The 20469-nt window shown below is 31.3% G+C and overlaps 2 protein-coding genes across 3 annotated transcripts in view; one reads left to right on the forward strand and one right to left on the reverse strand.

The window, feature by feature from the left end:
• Nucleotides 1-20469, reverse strand: part of LOC126774828 (uncharacterized) — a 166986-nt gene that overhangs the window by 39475 nt on the left and 107042 nt on the right. The window lies entirely within an intron of this gene.
• Nucleotides 1-20469, forward strand: part of LOC126778798 (CD82 antigen-like) — an 89099-nt gene that overhangs the window by 10210 nt on the left and 58420 nt on the right. For both annotated transcript variants that reach the window (XM_050502476.1, XM_050502483.1), the window contains exon 2: nt 18048-18127. The gene's annotated coding sequence lies outside the window, so the exon portion shown is untranslated. The remainder of the gene's footprint in view (nt 1-18047; nt 18128-20469) is intronic.

Genomic DNA, 20469 nt, shown 5'->3' on the forward strand with positions numbered 1-20469 from the left:
TACCAATGATATGTTCGATTTTAATTATCGATGGATAAATTTTCTTCATCACTGAGCTTACTAGAGGTGACCGTGCCATTCTGGAACGAATGGCTGTCCCAGTAAGCCATACTTAATCTTAAGCTCGAGCAATTCTTATTGGGAAAGGTATAGATTCTATTTTCGATTACTATTGTTACAATCACTTATTCGATGGTTTTATTTATAACAGAAAAATTACTTGGGAACTTATTTATTGTTAAATTACTTATGTGAATTAAGTTTTTTTTTCATTAATACTTGTATCTCCACATGTGTGTCCGTGGCATATTTAGATTTTTTTTCTTTTTGTGTTGAACTCTCCGTCAATTACGTATTGAAGTTCTAATATACTAAGAGCAATGTATTATATAATTAAAAAAAGCGGACTGCGCTATATTTTTCAAAATGTCAATATTATTTTATTTTATTGTTTACTTAATAATACATACTAAATGATAATTATAAATGAACCACAATGGCCCAGTTTATAAAGAGTATTATTTTGAATTTTAACCAAAAATTCACTTATTTATTTATTTATTTATTTATTTATTTACTTGCTGGTTCAAATAGTACAATTGATTTGTCGCAATTATTTTTATAATGCTTATATTTTTATAGGTCATTTTTTCAACATCAATACGTAAAAAAATATCGTTAAGCATAAAAACAACATCAATATTAACTGTCTTTTTCATGTGCTTAATTTGTGTTAATAATTCATCACGTCTCGGTACTTTTAAAGTCATATTATTATTATCTATTGTCTATCTATCTTTCATTGCGTAAGTTATCGAGCACACCGCATTTAATTCTGAAGGTAGTTATGTCTTAAGCCATAGTAATATTTTATAGACTTATTTTTGATCAAACTCTTTGGTTTATCACAAACTGATTGCAGTTTTATTCTTTATAGACTGCCTCTTTTGTCAAGTTATTGGTTTGTTCTGTCGAGAAATTCTCAACAGCAGCTTGGGTTTAGAAATTGGCAGTGATTAAAGCATGTAAAGTCGTTAGTCCTGCGCCTGAACTGTTTCTGGTCGTGTCGGATTTGTCATTCCATCAGATTTTGAAAGTAAAGGGATAGAGAGTGCCCTCGTGCTTGTGTACATACCTGTACACTATAATATATCCCGCGCAGACGGCCATCACCGTCATCATAAATTCAAAATTCAATGTTTTCTATCACACTATATTTATCTGGTAATCATTCCTATTTCAAATATTTTATAATTAATTTATTCTTGCGCTATGTAACCTCTTTCAAAACAACCTCTTTCTTTATTATGATACTGTTCACAATGTTTATAGTTTATCAAGCGTCCAAAGCCAAGAGTTCATTGTTAAAAGTTTATGGAGATGGCCATTGTTCGTGATACTGCGAAGATGAGTTAAAAGTAACATCTTCTTTAGAAAAAGAAGTAAAGTTTGCATCTTATAAAGCGATTTGAATAACAAAAGACGCAGTTATTATATATATTTTAAAATTAACTTTAATGTAGGGTGTTTATCGTATCAGGAATTTTATTAAGAAAACAATAATATTTTCTATTAGTTTCCGCCCGTGGCTTAGCCCGCGTGTAAGTGAGTGAGGTGTTGGTTTTGTGAAGTTACCCTATGTCCCGTTTTATACCCCTGACAACGTGTATGCAAAATTTCATAATGTTCGGTTCAGTAGATAAGACATGAAAGTGTAACAAACAAACGAAAAAACTCACTTTCGCATTAATAATATAATATTACTTAGGACTTGGGCTGGAACTATGAAAATACAAGCTACTGTATTTTCTTTCAACACAATGTTAAAAAATAAAGCACTTTCAATAAAGTTACATGGATTTTGGAATTGGATTATTCTTTAAAAAACCATTTTACAGAATAATGTATTCGAATGCCATTCGTATGAAAGTAAAAAAAAAATAAGAACGGAATATATCATTTGGTTTATCGAAAACCACGAAAGATTGAGTAATATGTATCTCGCAATGAACTTTGTTTTCGGATAAATATCATAGCGTGGGTGTACAACGCATTTATTGTAGTATGTTACCGTCAGCGAGCAAAGTGCCGCATCACTAGAGCGACTGAGATGTAGTTTGGCAACTCGCCAAGCCGCCTCGTTGATCGCAAGCTGTGTCTAACCGCCACCGCTTTGCGTCTTCATACAACAATTATCATTGAAATCTTGATAGAAAAATCTTTATAGCAATGTTACTATATATTTGCTTTAGATTTTTATTTGTGTGCTTGTTAAATGCCTCATTAGGAACCAGAAAGACTTAGTGATTGAGTTATTCTCTTATACCTCCTACCGCTCCGTGTGTTACCTCCTCTGTGGATACCTCCTGCCACTCCGTGTGTTGTTGAATGAAATGAAATAAAATTATATTTATTTCCCTCAACATAAAGGAAAAATTACATGTAATTTAATTAATCATTATAATAAAACCGTTTAACAAAGTACACATTCCTTTGTGAGAGGTATCCAGTACTAGTAGTACTGGTATCTATACTAGTTAACTGTTTTACAGATTACCAGGCTCCCTCTCGCACGGACCGACAGAATGGTAGTAATTACTATTAACTAAATTTAAATTAATTAATAAATTAAATAGTTTGCATGAAAAGATAAAACAATAATATTTCAAATATTAGTTTTTTTAATATATTTTTTTAATTAGTTAGTTTCTATTGACGTAAATCTGATTACATGTTACTTTATTGTGAACTTGTTTTCACCCGCGTGCGTAGAGGACAGGTGTTATCTAGCCTTTGCCCTTCTTTGGTATTCAAGCTTGCATCATACCAAATTAGATCAAAAGCGCAACAGACAGAGAGAGTTACTTTCGCATTTATAATATACTAGCTGACCCGTGCCCACTTTGTTGGGTGGTAAATATTTTTACTTGTGATCGATTGACCGAACATTAATAAAATTGTCTCGTGTTTTTTTTTAATATAGAATAGGAAGGTGGACGAGAATATGGGCCACCTGATGGTAAGTGGTCACGAACGACCATAGACATTGGCATTGTAAGAAATGTTAACCATCGCTTACATCACCAATGAGCCACCAACCTTGGGAACTAAGATGTTATGTCCCTTGTGCCTGTAATTACACTGGCTCACTCACCCTTCAAACCGGAACACAACAATACCAAGTACTGCTGTTTTGCGGTAGAATATCTGATGAGTGGTTGGTACCTATCTAGACGAGCTTGAACAAAGCTCTACCACCAGTAAATTTATTACCACCGTGTATTTGATATTTTAAATTATCTCTTAAAATATGCCACCAAAACAAACTGTAAAAAATGAATTTTATCTGAATAAAAATTCCTTGGTAATAAATTAATTTTTAAATAGATTGACGTATATGAAAAAACCGTCTAATAGAAATATCACTCGATAGATTACGACACGATCACGGTTCCATACCTATGTCGTATTATCTCTTTAACCATCCGTCCAAATTATATGCAGTAAAGGGGAAAATTCTTTTGTTTTTAACGACTTAAATTAAATTTTTTAATATAAAAAACCACTTTTTGTGACTTGAATATAAAAGTTAGACATTCGACCGTTTTTTCTCCGACTTACTTTGCAAATCCCATTACCACTTTTCTAAAAATGTTTTTCATTTTTCGGGTTAATTTATAGCCTATGACACTTACAAATGATGTGGCTTTCTAAAACCTCACAAACTTTACCTTATTATTATATTAGTATAGATACTAATATTAAATTATTAAAACTTTTAAAATTCGTGTAGTACTTTTAATTTTAAGACTAATTTATTTCAATTCTATCAATGATTATATTAATTTTGTCGATGGCAATATTGATAAGCTATTTGTCAATTATGGGGAAGCGAAATTCGGGATTCGGGCGTGCTTGTATCCAATAACGTGTAATGGGTTATTACATAATGCAAGCTGCGGTCGCAGCGAATCAAAATAGTACTTTAGTAGTATCCGCCCATGGCTTCGCACGCGCGTGTTTAGTAGCCATTTTGTAAGAACAAACTCGAGACTGATCGCAGAAATCGCTTGTTAAATGTCAGAAAGTGGTATGCGACATGGACCATAATAATTATAACATTTAAAGAATACACGCATCAAACTAGTATATCGCCATAAGTTGGTTGTCAGCGCTAGCAATGTGTATGAAAACTTTCACGATGATTGTTTGAGTAGTTTAAGACATGAAATAATCAAACTAACTATCAAGCACATTGTAATCGTCATTTTACAACATAAATATTTTTTATAGCTACGTAATGTAGATTCTACAGATAATAAACGGTGAGCAATTCAGTAGCTACTCTTTTCGTTACTAAAATACGTGTAATATATATATGCAATTTGTATGAAACTTCAAGCCCTGGTTTATATAATCTTGTACAGAGAGTGACTATAAATATATTTGTTGGTCATGTAAAATGATCTCCGGGATCTTATTATAGAATCGTATCGAATACCACAGAAATAATGTATTGAATTTTTGAAAATATAATGATTTTATATCGGCTGTAATATTTTATATATGACAGGTTTTTATTAAACTATTACTAAAATTACTTACTTTTATGCTATAATTTTAATTTATCTTACATTATAATTATAACATAAAAATCACGTTTGTCACATTAGTAGTCTAAATTAGAAGCAAGTGACACTACGAAGTGCACCTATTTTAATAACACTAATAATGCACTGAATCCTCCGAAGCGCGCTGCATCTAGTATATGATTATGCGTATTTGTTTAGTTTTTTCAATTAGTAAGACTAAAACTCTATTTATTTATTAATAATTTTCGTATGTTTTTTATTATGATTTTAACTTTTAAAACATAAAACACTAATTGTAATTTTAAAAGTTGCGCACTTTTTGGAAAAATATAAATCCTTTCTGTAAAAGTTTGTTGTCCTTGTGTTTACCTCTCTAAGGCCATGTGGCTATAACATTGAATCTTAACAGGAGATTGCATTCGGGTTTAAGGCTTAAACCCAAAATAAGCATTACTTTTCGTTTACTTAATTTGTGCTTATAATTAATTTCGTGCTCGTTATTGATGGAAAATATCAAAATGAAATCTGCATCGGACGAAATTCTGTTTATGTATCCACCAACACCTATTGAAGCAGCTTGATAGAATGAGCTTAAAACTTTCTTCTCGAGAGGAGGGGAGGCCTTAGCTCACCTGTGTTACTTATCTACTTACTACTATATCGATTTGAGATGATTTGGAGAATTTTTTGGAAATTAAGAAATATTTTGCAAATTATTGCAGTATCAAGGTATATTTATCTATTTTAAAAATCAATATGCAAATATTTGAAACAAGAATAAGAAAGAATAATTGTTGATTAAAAAAAATACCTTTGAATTCCTCAGTGGTGCAGCGTGATAGGTTAAGTCGGTGAGCGGTAAAAAATAAAGGTCAAACTGTAGTGCATATTATAGTGACTTTTGTTTTTCTTATGGAAAAAGTTTAATATTTCTTTATATGTATAATGCACTATATACAAGCTAATTTGTTGTACCAATGATAAAAAATCATATGTGATAAAAAGATAGGACTTTGATTTTCATACATAATATACTATATGATAGGTACCTATTACATGTTTATTTTTTTGATTGATAAAAAAGATTAACTACAGAATATCTTGCCGGTTCGGTACAATAAAATTAACCTTGTAAAATGTCGATTCAAAAGTGCTTGTCTACTTGAATAAAGTATATAAAATATCAGTCTAAGCTGTCTGCAATAAATGTCATGCAAACAGTTACTTTAAGCCGAGATAGCCTAGTGGTTAGAACACGTGAATCTTAACCGATGATCGTGGGTTCAAGCCCGGGCAAGCACCACTGAATTTTCATGTGCTTAATTTGTGATTATAATTCATCTCGTGCTTGACAGTGAAGGAAAACATCGTGAGGAAACCTGCATGTGTCTAATTTCATTGAAATTCTGCCACATGTGTATACTACCAACCCGCATTGGAGCAGCGTGGTGGAATAAGCTCCAACCCTTCTCCTCAAAAGGGAGAGGAGGCCTTAGCCCAGCGGTGGGACATTAACAGGCTGTTATGTTACAAACAGTTACTTTAATATACTTCATAGGGTATATCATGTCATACTATAACATATGGAATCTTATACGAGGCAAAAGATTTATATACAACACACATACATATACTCACGCAAACGTAGATATTCCAACAATAGTGTCCGATGATTTTTTTTTTAAAAACCGAACCAGTTTAAACCTTTTTTATCAAGAAATATAAGCTCTTTATGGTAAAATAAATGAGGAAACTAAGAATGACTTTATATTTTTAGTATGGCGATTTTTTGCTGACGTTTCCAGAGCTTAGAGGATTCCAACATTAAAAAAAAAACATCGAAAAGAGCTCGCGGACTCGTTGTATAATACTTTTATTTCTACTATTCTTGGACTATTCAGAATAGTCGTATTTCAGTAAAATTTTACATTTATTTAAATTAAAAAATTAAGTGTACGTAGAATAGGTATTGACTGTTACTAGTGATCAGAATCGGTTGAGGCTTAAAAATCAAAAAACTTGTACCATAATGTAGGTTTGATTTAAATAATTTTATTTTAATTTAATTCGAATTAATTTAATCTAATTTGTAATATGAAAAATCTGTAAAATATTATTATTGTAATTTTTGTCTTTTTACTATTTATTTGTATTTATGATCCCTGTTTGGTCGAAATAAATGATTTTATTATTATTATTATTATAATCCCTTGCCATGTTGGGATATTAAATTTAATTTAATTTTTCTATTATTTAAAATGACAGATTTACTAATAAGCTAATTTATAACATACAAACAAATAAATTAATGTTTTTCGTTCGTTATAGGTTTTCCATTTTTAGTATTGCCACGTGACGTTAATGAAACCTAAGTAAATACAAACACATAACTTAGTTAAATATGCTCCTTGCACGCAAAACTTCCTCGTTGACTTTGGAATGAGAGCTCCTTGTCTGACTGTTTGGTACAAATTCATTTCATGAGATAAGCTTATTCTCATGTTTGATCAATATTCAGTGGTCTCGGTTTTATGTCTAGACACAGATTAAACTAGACCAGCAGACAGTGAGCGATCATTTGTTAAAACTTTACATTTTTACCTATATGTCGATAATAATGTCCACACCAAATTTAATCAAAAATTTCTCATTTACGCCGACCGTGTATGTTTTATTATTCGTATGAGACGGGAATGTTTAGATTGAATTAAACTTGGCACGGAGTTACTCTCCGCTAATGTATGAATGTACATATTTAATTTCGTACGGCGAATAATGCATGCGGTGTTATAAAACGCGAATTTTCATTTCACGATCTTATCGTATTTTAGTAGCTACTTCGCATTTATTAGCTAAATATTTGCTTCAAACATTGCATAGGATTTTTATCGGTCATCGGTCACCGTCTTTTTTTATATATTATAATATGAGCAGTGCTATTCTGTAAGAACGATATGAAACTTTTGGCAATATACTATTTTGATGCGTGTATTCTTGAAATCTTATGATTATTATGGTCAATGACGCATATTCACATTCTGACATTTCACGAGCGATTTCTGCGGTGAGTGTCGACTGCTTTTACAGGATAGCGTTACTGTTATGGTAATAAATAATATTTTTATAATAAAGGTTGCATTTCGGTCGGAGATGATGGGTTTTAGTTTTTTAATTAATTATATATTTACAAGGATAATAAAATTGATCAGTAGATAGTAATTTACTTTTTTATGTTACCAAACCAATCGGTTATTATAATCTTAAATAATATACACAAAGTATATCTTCATAAAATTTATCTTTCTTAATTATATTAACACTGTTTAACTTGTAGATATTTCTTGCTCACGTTTTGTAAAACGCTGTAAGGCTGAATTGAAATTATTTCTTATTTAAGTGCAGTCGACGATTGATTATAGAGGGCATGAATTTAATTATTTGTCAATTATTTAATTTTTTTGTGTTAACCCAAAATATCATTAAACATAAAGTAAAATTTAAGAGAACATAAAACATACTACTTTCAAATAAATTGTTTATTTTTTTCAATTTTAGGATGTTAATGTTTATTTATTAATGAAAAAATGTGTTTAATGTTTCAAAATTAACAGCGGGTTTAGTAGTTTAAATATATACATATATAGAAACAGGGGCGAAGCAACAGGGACCTCGAAACCGAGTAAGCAAAAAATCGTAGGAGAAATGAAAGAATTTAAATGTATTTTAAGTCTTTGACGTTCAAGTCGCTAAATTTGCGTAAAGAAAAGGTCATCGCCGCAGTTAGGATGAAGCAACCAAACAAATTCTGAAACAGGGCCCATCAAGGGCAAGCTACGCCACTGTATAGAAACAATTCGAAGTTAAGTATATTACGTGGAATAGTTACGCCAACTCTATTACTGTGGATACGAGGAAAAACATGATCCACTCAAGTAGTATTCTAAGAAAGCCTTCTAACTATAATCTATTGACATTTCATTATCTCAATTGATTCAGGCAACGTCTATTCAGAGGACTGTATAAAAATAAGGCTGGCGTGTAATCGGCATTGACCCAGTGTCAGTAAAGAAGTGGGTTAGGGGAGTGTTGGTGAGCCCACGAAAGTCCGCGCCCGCAAAGCTCATCGAAGACATGAAGAACACATTTTTTACATTATTGTTATAATAAAAATAATATCTTTATTCTTCGGGCAACAAGGCCCATACTTTTAGTACATGATAATTAAACATAACATTACATAACATATATTAATAATTAGAATCACAATCACACTCACAATCACAATCGCAATCACAAAAATAATAATAATTAAAATGTATTTAATAGTATTTTTATTAATATAACATCGAATAATATTAGATTTTAATTTTGATATTTTTTCATCCGTATTAAGGTTTATAATACAAAACGTTCACAACAATTGATGTTTATATTTGATAGTGCTCTTGTTACAAGCGAAATGTCTATATCAGTTGTGGGATTTATGTCTTACATCGGTTTACGTCACTCGAGATGCAAGAAGATGTGTGCTTACTGCTTACATCGCAGCTACACGAAGTAGCAAGTATTGGCCTCTTACATTAGTGTCACGTCCTTAATTTAAAGCAGAAATATTTACAACAAAAAAAAGTTTTTCTATAAAATAGTCGGTAGATTGAATTGCATGCCAAGAATTTAATAATTCATATTCATATTCCGTTTTCTTTTTGTTCTTATGTATTCTTTAAAATTTATTATTATAATATTATTAGTAATTACAATTACTTAATTAGTAAAGTACAATTACTTTTTGACGTTTATCTTTTTACAGCAGAAAATTTATATATTTTTTTGAGTTATTAAAATATTGAAAGGCAGTAATGACTCGAAATATACGAAGAATAAACGATGGCAATTAAATCAAGAAAACAAAGCATTTTCTTTCACAACGACGACAATTTACATTTACAATGAAAGACATCCAATATCTGTTGGGTGAAGGTATCATTATAGCATCAGTAAGTATGAAAATGCACTGTTGCGATTGAAAGGTGAATTATATATTAAACGAATAATTTTCAATTTTCTATGCGGAATTTAATAAACAAAAAACTATTAATAAATAAACTTACCATTATGTACAAGTAACTGGGGCGTCGTATCTTAATACTTAGTAACAGCCTGTGAATGTCATACTGTGAAGGTTTGGAGCTTATTTCAATGCGGGTTCGTGAAATACACATGAGGCAGAATTTCAGTGAAAATCGACATACGCAGGTTTCATCACGATGTTTTCCCCCACCGTCAAGCACGATATGAATTATAATAATAAATTTATTAGCATATGAAAATTCAGTGGTGCTTGCCTGGGTTTGAACTCACTATCATCGGTTAAAACTCACGCGTTCTTACCACTGGGCCATCTCGACAGATCTTAATACTGACTTGACCAAATATTTGGTCGATACGCTTCTGTGTTGCTGTGTGGAAAAAAGGACAAGCTTTATAATATTAAGAATGTATATAGTAAGTAGGTGTATGCAAAAAATATATATACTTACATTTTACTTCCCATTTAAATTTAGAACAAACCCTAGTTATAAATTTATAATGTTTATTAAAAGACTATATTCTTGATATTAGTGTAAATATTGGGTATATATATTTTAAATCTATATCGACGTATAAAGGAGACCGCGGCGTTCAAAGTACTTTGCTTTGTAATATTTGATTTGACACTGTTAAATAATGTATGTCTCATCACTCACGCCCTCATAAATGATTCAAATATGATTCAAGCGAAGTTTCTTAGCATTTTCTTCACATTATACTTTTTATGGGAGCGCATTTGCATTATTTTCTATTTGATTGCAGTACTTTTTTTACAGAATATCTATATCTGGGTAAATAGGCAAAGACAAAACAGTTCAGTACCATTTTGTACTCTTTGTTTGTCAACCGATTATCTTTTCTTTTTGTAGTTATTGACAAGTTTTGGTGGAATCAATAAAAAAAAGTAGAAAAAAACTGTTCTTAACATGAATCGAATTTCAAATACTAGTCGACTTATTTATTCAGCATTAAAAAAAATTAACGTTTTTGATATCTCCCATTCAATAATAAATAAAGGCATCGGATAGTCAATAACATAACCGCTTATGGAATAGGTTAGATTTTTCCATTAGTACAAACGTATTTTGTTGAAATGAGTCATATAGTATAAAGTACATAAATGTCAGATGTATCTGTATAAAAGATAGGTCATTGAGGTCACACGTGGCAGTGCTACGGCTCCATTCTATAAAATCTATCTCACTGTCAAATATAACCACAAAATGAGACCGGACACGCAACATTCTTTGTTTATTTTTGTACTATGACGTGAAATTTGTCGTGTCATGAGGCGTTTTCCGGAAGCCCCACTTTGTTAAACTAACAGTCGCCTTATCAACATGTTATAAACTTAATTTGCGGAAAGAGCAAACAAATTTCGGTTATTTTGGAAGACGATAAAATCATAATAACGTTAAAATTTAACACGCAGAAAACGTAATAAAATATAGGAATAAACTTTGATTACATTTAAAAGATAGTTTATTTCTTACATTACCCAAGAAGGGATTATGTATTATTAAGTAAGTAAAACTCTGGGTTCTAAGTCTGATCTCTAATCGGTCGGGTCAATTTGTTGTCATCGATATGGCACGATTGCCACTTCGGGTCATGAGTCCTGTGTTTACGCACACAGCTGTGCACTATAAATAGGTGCCGTGGCCGAAATCCTACCCATTATTTTTTTTTAATAATGTAGTTAGGTGGACGAGAATATAGGCCAAGCCTGATGGTAAGTGGTCACCAAGGTCCATAGACATTGGCAGTGTAAGAAATGTTAACCATCGCTTACATTACCCATGCGCCACCAACCTTGGGAACTAAGATGTTATGTCCCTTGCCTGTAATTACAGTGGTTCACTCACCCTTCAAACCGGAACACAACAATACCAAGTAATGCTGTTTTGCGGTAGAATATCTGATGAGTGAGTGATACCTACCCAGAAGAGCTTTCACAAAGCCACCAAATTCTACCGCCAAACAGCAACGATTAGTATTGTTTTGTTTCAATTGATAGGGTGAGTGAACCAGCGTAACTACAGACATAACATATTAGTCCCAAAGGTTGGTGGCGTATTGGCGATGTAAGGAATGGTTAGTAATTCTTACAGTACCAATGTGTAAGGGCGCTGGTGCTCAACCTATTTTGAATAATTAAAAAAAAACGTTCTTAAGTTTTTTAATAAAAAATATATAATATTAAAGTAAAATGTACTCAATAAAACGCTTATTTAAATGTCTGTCTAGGAGATATTTAATTTATAGTCTGCAAGACCGACATTTATACATTTTATATATATAGAAAGGTGTCCATTCTTGGATGATTGAGGAGCTTGTTTTGAAATAGTCAAAGGCTTGGAGACAATGCTGAAGGATATTATAAAAGCGAGTTAATTTTGTAATCTTGATATAGTAGAATCTTAACTTAATTTAAATTTATTAGTACATTTTTTAAGGTAGTTTGTAGAATTAGAATTTATGTAATTATCTTGTGTGTATATATGTATATATATAAATATAATTAGTGTATGTATATTGTAACGCTTAGTTAGTCTAGTGCGTAGCTTATATGCCAGATCCTTAGGTCCCGGGTTCGACACCTACGTTGGGCCAATAAAATTTATTGAGTTTTTCTTTCAAGTTGTTGCCGCCAATGTTTTAACATACTTTTATAATGATATATTATATAAGAGAACGGGACGTACTTTTACTAGTGAAATTAAAAATTCATGTAAATTGACAGTCGTTTTTATTAAATCGTGTGAACTAAGTAACAGCAAAACATTGCTGTGCACCGTATACGGCACCGTGTTGCGGCACGACGATATACCGTCTCCCAGCAGCGGCGCCGTGCTGTTACACGGGTGGCGCACCGTAGACATGGGTCCGCGCCCAAATGGCAAGTGCTACAATTCAGGCGCGGACCCATGTGGTGACAAATAATACATATAAATATAAACAACTGTAGGAAATGTTCTCAGTTGTTAATAAATTTGTAACAAAACTCTTTAATGTTTCCCTTTTCACACCGCTTCAACATCAGACTGAAACTTCATCAATTAGTTCTGTGTTTTGAAAAATGACCGTTAAAATGTCTAGCGAATAAATTAATGTGTTTTTTACTTGTCCCTTTTTGTAGACCAAATTAAAATTCATCGAAAGAATTATTTTGCTTTATTTATGTGCCTGGAAAAAAAATACAAATATCTACATAAGTAGTACTAATAGAAAGATATATTATATGCACCAACAACAAGTGTGTTGTGTGTGGGTGTGTGTTTTCATTTTATTCATATTTGTGGTGTGTGTGTGATTTGAAAGCTTAAATAAAATATATATCAAATTTAGGAAGATACGTTGTTTATATTATATAAATATTAATACTTTCATTTGGTAGTATTCTAGATACAGTAACAGCCTGTTAGTGCCCCACTGCTGGGCTAAGGCCTCCTCTCCCTTTTTGAGAAGGTTTAGAGCTTATTCCACCACGCTACTCCAAAGCGGGTTAGTAGAATACACATGTGACATATTTTCAATGAAATTAGATACGTGCAGGTTTCCTCATGATGTTTTCCTTCTGCGCCAAGCACGAGATGAATTATAATCACAAATTAAGCACATGAAAATTCAGTGGTGCTTGCCCGGGCTTGAACCCACGATCATCGGTTAAGATTCACGCGTTCTAACCACTAGGCCATCTCGGTTTTTCGGTATTCTAGATGCGACGCTATAAATAATTTATATTAATTCTCTAAGTTTCGGGTAAGATATTTTATCTCCAGACTAGGACTCGTATATCTTTAAGCAATTGAATATAACGATCATCATCTAACCTAAGCGACTCCTATCCTTTCTAGCAATTTTGCTTGCATTTGGTCAGGAGTTTCTTTTTAAAAAAGGGGTTTTCGTGAACTATTTTTCACGATTGCAACCAGTCTTTACTGGTTTTTGGCCAATCCAATAACTGATTGGATTAGATATATCGATGTGATTTTTCTATCTATTTAAATCAGTGATATTTGTATGTATATGTTTCGGTTCCTTAAAAATAATAATTATTGAAGCGATTTCTATTGTACATGGTATATTTTATTATGAAAAATTTGTTTTATCTCCGTTTATTATATTCTACAAATTATTTGTTTTGTTTACGGATCATATAATGATCTACGAAGCGTAATTCAGCAACTACCATCGGTTTGGGCTTTATGGATCATAAAGCTACAAATAACAACTCCCTATAGTTGTATGTCCCTAGATAAATGATAATATGATAAATATTTTGATAAATGTACTATGATGAAATAGATACTAGTATTTCATTGTAAATGCCAATTACACATTTCTACTATTCGTAAGCAAAACGAAACATATTTTTAATAAAGAAACCGAGCTTCAGTACAAGTGCCTTCTTAAGAAAAGTCGTTACGAGCTTACCCTGAAAAAATGCTGTACTCGTTACTACTCAGTATTATTTTCTTTGTTTGAACTAAAAACTTCATCAATGGCTTGTGTATAATTCCAGTATCCAGGGTGCAGGAAAATAATATAAGTAAATATAATATATGTAAGAATACAAAAATATTGTCAAATTCCGATCTCTGGCTTGCTACTTAGAATTTCCATTACCACTAAATTTTAAGAGTTTTGTTTTAACCAACTCGGTATTTTACCCATGACCAACGGACAGGTCGTATATGTTAGTCACGAGAACGACGATGCACTTTAAGCCGTACCTTATATAATCGTTAAAAAATTTCTCGAAAAATATTATGTACACTTTTAAATTTACAGTTATTTAGGACTACATTCTTCACGCTATATTAAAATGATTCAAGTGATATAACCGATTAGTAAGCTTAACTTGTGAAAATACGAGTACAATAAGTTGCGAACAAATAAGAACCGAAGTAATGTTTGATTGACGTCACAATCGTTTGTACTAAGATTACGTCGTACGAAGAGACGCTATTTTAATATAATGTTGATTATTTATATATGTATATATAAGTGTTTCAAATGTATTCAATAGTGCTATATTTAACTAATGTATTTAATCAAAGTAGTAGTAGTAGTAGATTTTTAAGTATTATACTTCAAAATCTGTCTAGCTATAAGGGCTATAATACTAGCTACAAAAATGTGGACATTTATTGTAAAACAAAAAAAAATTGATAGAACAAATAAAATGGCCAACAAAACTGCTTGCTGCATTGTTTTGTTTACTGAAACAATTTCACTTAAATATCTACCGCCGATAGTAATTTTAATATAATAATATATAAGTTTGATGTAGCTTTTTATACCTAGTACTTATATTTATCTAAAACGTAATTGTTATTATTCACTTCGAGATATAAACATCTGAAAAACGTTAATCTTATTTTATTGTGCTTGAATTGTTCGAGTAAATTGGGAATGTAGTGAGATCAATGGCAGGAAACCGGATATATGTAAGAGCGGACTGACGGATATCCGGCTGGATTATGCTGTACTTTGTTAGGTTATTTTTAGCGGACCCTTGTAGCTTTACTCGATTTTATAAAATTTTAGACTTTAAAAAAAATTATTTGTTGGTACCTTCTTTAAAAACTGTTATTTAACGCTAGTTAAATTAACCTAGTGGCAAATTACATGTAATAACGATTTTATTATATTGATCACAACAATTTTTACCATGGAAAGTCAATCATCCAACAATGCATAAAAGAAAAAAACTATATTTAGCTTTTCTTTGTGTGAATTTAAATGTGTTTTCTTTAATAAAGACGTCTGTGCTTAGTAATTTGGTGAGATAAGGAATGGTAAATGTTTCTTACTTTGCATACATTGCATTAGTTCGTCCGCCTACTTATAACATAAAAAAGAATAGTTTCATTTTACCCTGAACGGTATTCGGAAAACTCATTTAAATTAATTATTAATGATAGTTGCAACAGTTAGTGGCTTCTTGGTAACTTCAAGTCGGACCGTTTTAAAAATCAATATTCTTTGCTGTAAAGTACTTTGTATTTAGTGAAACATCTGTATATTCTCGACAGAAAACAAGATCTACTAGTATTATTGACTTCCGAAATGATTGTTTTGCCCAATCTTGAATTCATGTTCATGATCTTCGGATCTGCAGCCGTATAAGTTAAAAAAAAACAATGAGACTGTCTAAACAATAAATAACATCATCGATAAATATATTTTTCCAAATAATTTAAATTTAAAGTTTAATAGGAATATTTAAATATTGAAAAGGTTCAGGTAATGTAACTGGTTGGCAAGCGGTTCCGTCTGGCGCAGTACGAGTATCTATAAGCTTGTGGTTTATTTTCATGACTCTTTTTTACTTGGCAACATTGGTGCTATACGAGTAAGTGGGCTTAGTTTTATTGCTATAGCATTAAAATGTCATGCGCTGCGGCAAGTTTGAATTTAGAACATTTTTACGTTAACTTTTTAAAAACTCGATTCAATTCTTTGACGTCAATTCTTTTCGAATGACAACTCGCTGTCAACGACTGCGGGAGTCAGCAGCACAGATTAAAAATGCACAATAACGTTGGATGCTAAGGCCGCTTTATGTTTATATTCCTTTGTGCGTAGTTTGAGTGGCTTTGTTTCGTATTATTATAGCATGTTCAAGACGTTAAAATTATGTAAAAAAAAGGTTTTATAGCCATAAAATATTCATATGCATTCGTATTTCAATGTTAAGTATTTTGAACCTCAAAATAACTTGTAGCGTTTATCCATGTAGCCATTAGAATAATTTTTATATATGAATTACTAAAGGTTTTCTACTTAAAGAATATTTTAATGTAATTGACTTAATAACTTTCTGTTGACTTTACTTGGTGGTAGCACTTTATGCAAGCCCGTCTGGTAGGATATCGCTTATTTATCACATATGCTACTGCCAGGCAGCAAATTTTTTTTTTTTAATTTCTTACTGTTTTAATGTCTGTGGGTGGTGGTAATTACTTACCAGTCCCATGTCTCATTTGAAAGTTTAAAAAAACTATAATGAAACAAACCGTTAATATACATAATGTTATTATTAACTGATCTGCTTTGGTTCTATTTTTATTTGGTGTTTTAGATCGTCCAATTCTAATAAGATCAAAATTTAACAATAACTGAAGAAATTTAATAGAAGTCGGTCTGGAAAACGATTTCGTTGATTAAAGTAGAACTTAGTAACCTTTGACATGAGCTAATTACCTGTCGCTCAATCGATGATAAAGGTTTTGTAGCAATCATAATTGCATCAATTTAACATTCGAAGAATCTGATATCGGAAATTGGAATAGTTTTTACTTTTAGTTTTTTTCATTGGCGAATTGTACTGAATTATACCTAACTTATACTAATTTCTTTTTGATCGAATTTTGACTTGGTGGTGGCGCTTTGTGCAAGTCAATCAGAGAATGTCCATCATCATTCATTATTTTACCATCAAACAGCAATAGAAAGTATTGAGCTAGTGGTTCGAAGGATGCAGGAAGCCATCGTTATTACAGGTAGAAGGAACATATTCGTAACATCATAGGTCCCCATGGTTGTTGGCTTATGACGATGTAAGGAATGGTTAATATTACTTACGGCTTCAATGTCTATTGCCGGTGGTGACTTATCACCAGTAATCCTGTTTTCACTTCCTATATAATTTAAAAAATAATAACAATGAGGCCCATTATTGTTTGTTATTGTCCACTAGAAATCACTTGATTTTAATAATATATTTACGTTATATTTTTATCTTAGGAAACTAAAAACTCAAGTGAATAAACAAAACTCTCATTGCCATATCAAACTATTATTAAACAGTTACTAATATAGCTCGACGTTAATAAAATGAAATGGACGTAGGTTTTTTTAAATCACATAATTACAGCTTGTAAAACCACAATTTATTTTTTATGAAATACTTTCTTCAGCAGCCGTTTCCTTAATATCTTGGGACAGTTGCTCAAGACAGTCTCATTCATTTTACGACTCAGAAAACTTACTTTTTAGAATGTTTTTATGAAACTACCGTTCTCCACTTTACTATCTTAAGAGTAGCGTCGAAAGAATTTCTTGTAATACGCTTAGCTTTATAACTCTAGACTGTTTTCATATATGTAGGTAAAAGAATAAAAATGTCGGCACAAAACACTATTTATTATTTTTACAAAACATTTTACATAATAGACTTACCTACCAATTAAAATAAATGTTATAATATTATAGCATCAATTTAAAAAATGAATTAAAATATATTTTTTTAATTTATGTATTATTGAGATAGATTTTTTTTTTGGAAGTTTCAAATTTTTTTTATTTTTTTATTTATAAGTAGCTTAATCTAAATTTGTGTTTTGCTTGTTTCAGATTGGAGCATTGTCCATCGGTCCATTGGTTCAACATAATGAAGTTTAGCTTGCAGCACAAAGGATTAGTCGAAAATCGAGGTATCGTAATATAAAAAAAGTTGTAAAAATGTTAACATATAAAATTTAAGGATAATTTTCAATATCAACATACAAATGTATTAAATAGACTGGAAATGATCACAAACTTTTGTTTCCGGCACAAGTTCAAGGCACTGGATTATAGCCTTGGAAGACATATGAAATAATTTATCTTTTGTCTTCAATCGAGTCGGATTGTTGACTGTAATACCTTGTGTAGTTTGTCTAAGGTCAGAATGGCCGTCGACTACTGAATAATTTTACCACTGTAAATGTTCCATTGCTGGGCCTTCTTTCGTTATCACCACGGTATTCCACTGCGAATTAGCTTTAGCTATGTCACGTACATATAATATTTCTGACATATATATACGGTATTTTTCACTTTGCTGAACATTACATGAACTACGATCCAGACATAAATAATTAAGTGTTTTTTTTATAGTATAGGTTAGGTGAACGAGCATATGGGCCGACTGATGGTAAGTGGTCACCAACGCCCATAGACATTGGCAGTGTAAAAAATGTTAACCATTGTTTACATCGCCAATGCGCCATCAACCTTGGGAACTAAGATGTTATGTCCTTTGTGCCTGTAAGAAGTGGCCCACTAGATAGAACATATAAATAGACACAATTTGTATTTAAAGTTCAATTATATGTATGATAAATTATATGTATGATATGATAATGAATTAGGTGAAATAATGGGCGATTTAAATAAGGGTTATTTTCGGACTGTAACATGCACGTTTGGAGAAACATAAACAACTGTGTTATGCATTAACTACGGTTATATAATTACGTTTTGTATACCAACATTGATACAATCATTAAATACAAACGAGTATACATTACATTACATTACATAGTATACATACGAATATACAAATTGGAATATAGCACAATGTGAACAAAGTCGTGCATTTTTTCATATTTTAAAAATAATTTTACAACAGTTCTATAAAATTTACTCATTCATTTTGAAGCGAACAGAAAAGGGACGGACTTATATGTTAAAAATGCTCGGAGTTTCCTGAAAAAATCCTGTTGTATATAACATTGCCCGTCAAAAGAGTTGCTGACTCTTTGTATTCGAGTAACAGGAAGAATTAGTTCGTGTTTTTTCCTGATGTGTATCACATTTTAAGAATTATATTAATAATAACAATATTTAAACGCTTCAATTGTTGATGGTTAATTTTGTAAAATATTTGTATTAATTAAATTAGAAAATCTTATGCTTTACTGTCGCTAAAAGAAACGATATTTGCGATACTTCTCCTCGAATATCTCGATGCGTGATTCTGACCAACTCGGTCTTGTAGGCATAGGATTTGCAGCAGAATACGCCAACAATTATAAATAATCATAATAATAAGGAGTCACTTGGACTTTTATATGTTATATTTTTATTAATTATTTTCGCCGAGAATGCCTGTAACGCACCTGCAAGGCCTCGGGTGTTGCAGGTGTCCATGGGCGGTGGTAGTTACTTTCCATCAGGTTAGCCTCCTGCTCACCTACATCCCCTCTTACATAAAAACGTGAAATACGGCACCGTAATTGATATTATGTTTAATCTTTTATTGGATTTGCTTCCTGTTATTTAGGCGTAATTTATATATCAAGTCAAGTCAAGTCAAGATGGAATATACATGTTTTTCTTCCCGATGCTTACCAACTCCTTACCAAGATGATTTATTATGCCTGTAAACTGTCAGGGATGACTTATTTATGGCACGTAAAAAAATATTGTGCTTTTTACTTGTGTAAACATTGAAATAACAACATATAAAAAAAAGTCTGGTTGGTAAAACGAATATTAAATTGAATTCTCATAATATATTACTGCATATCGAGTTGAATTCGATTCGTTTAGTATTTATTTCTTTAAAGTTACTATAAATTAAGGATATATTTTTAAATAAAGGCTCATACAAGAGCTTATGAATCGTATTTTTTTTAGTATAGTGTTGTAAGCTCCAAATAAAATATACACTGCTTCTCTTTATTTGATGTTCACTAGAAAAAATTGACATTAAAATCTCTAAAGACTTTCCACCTAGTCTTTTACATCAGTACAGCAACTAATAATCGCAATGATTTTAGTGAATATTTTATTCACTTCCAGTATACAGTGAGTGAGTTTATATATATATACTGTAGTATACACAAAATTAAAAAATAAATGAATAATTAAAGTAAAAATAAATAAATAACAACAATACGTTTAAATAAAACAATACGTAAGTTTAAAACTACCAAGATATACAAAGTATATTATAAGTTATCATATATGACGTGTTGTTTTGACTAAAGTGTATAATCTTTCCTAATCA

Source organism: Nymphalis io, chromosome 2 (genome assembly GCF_905147045.1).
Source record: "Nymphalis io chromosome 2, ilAglIoxx1.1, whole genome shotgun sequence".
Lineage (NCBI taxonomy): Eukaryota > Metazoa > Arthropoda > Insecta > Lepidoptera > Nymphalidae > Nymphalis > Nymphalis io.